This window comes from Symphalangus syndactylus, chromosome 3, assembly GCF_028878055.3.
Source record: "Symphalangus syndactylus isolate Jambi chromosome 3, NHGRI_mSymSyn1-v2.1_pri, whole genome shotgun sequence".
Taxonomy (NCBI): Eukaryota; Metazoa; Chordata; class Mammalia; order Primates; family Hylobatidae; genus Symphalangus; species Symphalangus syndactylus.
In genome coordinates, this window is record NC_072425.2 from 130571931 (window position 1) to 130573792 (window position 1862).

Genomic DNA, 1862 nt, shown 5'->3' on the forward strand with positions numbered 1-1862 from the left:
CACTTGAAACATGAAGTGAAATCCACTGCCACAAAGGGTGACTATGAAAATTAAATCCCAAAATGTATGTGATGGAACCAGGCTTATCGATGTGCAAATGTGTCAACATTCCCAGCCTCCATCCAACTTTCTCCACTTTCCTAACCCTCATCACACCCTGTCTAAAGAATTTTGCTCAGCTTTTCCTCACCCCTGGTCTTTCAGGGGAGTTCTATCTCTGCCCCATTGTCTGGATTTTTGTGGTACAAATTAGGAAGGATGAAGGGAGAGAGAGAAGCAGGAGAGAGGGAGAAGGCAGAGAGACAAGGTTCTTGCCTTTTTTTTTTTTTTTTTTTGAGATGGAGTTTTGTTCTTGTTGGCTAGGCTAGAGTGCAATGACGCGGTCTCAGCTCACTGCAACCTCCGCCTCCTGGGTCCAAGTGATTCTCCTGCCTCATCCTCCCAAGTAGCTGGGATTACAGGTGCCTGCAACTACGCCTGGCTAATTTTTGTATTTTTAGTAGAGACAGGGTTTCACCATGTTGGCCAGGCTGGTTTCGAACTCCTGACCTCAGGTGATCCACCTGCCTCAGCTTCCCAGAGTGCTGGGATTACAGGCGTGAGCCACTGCACCTGGCCAAAATATTTTAAGAGAAAAATCTGAAGCTACCAGGAGTGGGGTTCAAACCCACACAGACATATGTCCATTGGATCTTAAGTCCAATGCCTTTAACTACTTGGCCATCCTGATACAGGTGGTCCTTGCCTATTGAGTCAGCCCCTGGGACAGCCCTTTGGTATGGACAGTCACATAATTGGCAAACAGAGGAGAAACTAAAGCTGATGCCAGAGGCTTTAAGTCTGTCTGCCTGGTAAAGATCTCAAGGACAGGAGGTGCAAGGAAGAAAACAGCAGCAAAAACACTAAAGCTAAATGCCAGGGAGCATTGTGGAGTAATTGCCAAGTAAGAGGTTCTGAAGTAGGCTGCAGAGTGTGGGAGACCAAAGAAGGAAAGGCAATGTTGAGAGATCTACTGCGAAGCTCGAATTCAATCATTTTAATGTTCTTTGAGAGATGGCAATAAAGATTGAAATTCCTGCTTAATTACTTTTTGTTGTTAGAATTTGTTTCTTAAAACATGACTCAATGCAGAGGCTGGTATGCATGAGACCCTGGGTTTTGTTGGAGGGAGGTGTATTATCTCTATATCTAATCTCCCTTTGCAGAGTCTCTTCTTTTGCACTTAGTAGCTACTTAATAAAAGGTAGATTACCATTGTTATTATTATTTTCATTAGCCACCAACCTCATGCTCTGGGGCCGAGAGTCACATTCTTCTCAGACATAACTTGATGTTTTGGAAATCCTCCCTCCTGCCATCTCCTGAAAGACTCACTCTACAGACAGTTGGTTTTAGAATGACCGGAAGAAAAACTGGTTTGGCTGCGTTAAAGTGAAACAGGTAGGAAGCCATTAGCATGGGGTTGTTTCTGTATCCAGAATCTTCTTACAAGCAGACTAAAACTTAACTTAGAGGCCTTCCTTATAACTGAGTAATTCTGAATTGTGCTTCAGCCAATCACAGATGGTCAACCAACTGATTGGTTATATAACTAGGGATCTCCCATTCGACCATACCCAAGTAAGGCAAATGCTGCTATAACCAATCAAGTCATTTCTTTATTTCCACATTCAGCTTATAAAAACTCGCTGCCATGACGCTGGAGCAGAGTTCTCTGAACCTCATCCGGTTTTGAATGATGCCTGACTCTCGAATCCTTTAATGCTCAAATAAACTGTTAAATGTATCTTGTCTAAAGTTTTTATTTTAACAGCTTGTTACCACTTGTCTCAGCCTCCTGAAGAATCCCAACAACAGGCTCT

The 1862-nt window shown here is 43.3% G+C and overlaps 1 non-coding gene across 1 annotated transcript; it reads right to left on the reverse strand.

Annotated features, from left to right (window-relative positions):
* Window positions 1–646: 646 nt before the first annotated feature.
* TRNAL-UAA (transfer RNA leucine (anticodon UAA)) lies at window positions 647–730 on the reverse strand. The gene has a single exon. It is a non-coding gene; the product is annotated as a tRNA-Leu (tRNA).
* Window positions 731–1862: the final 1132 nt, after the last annotated feature.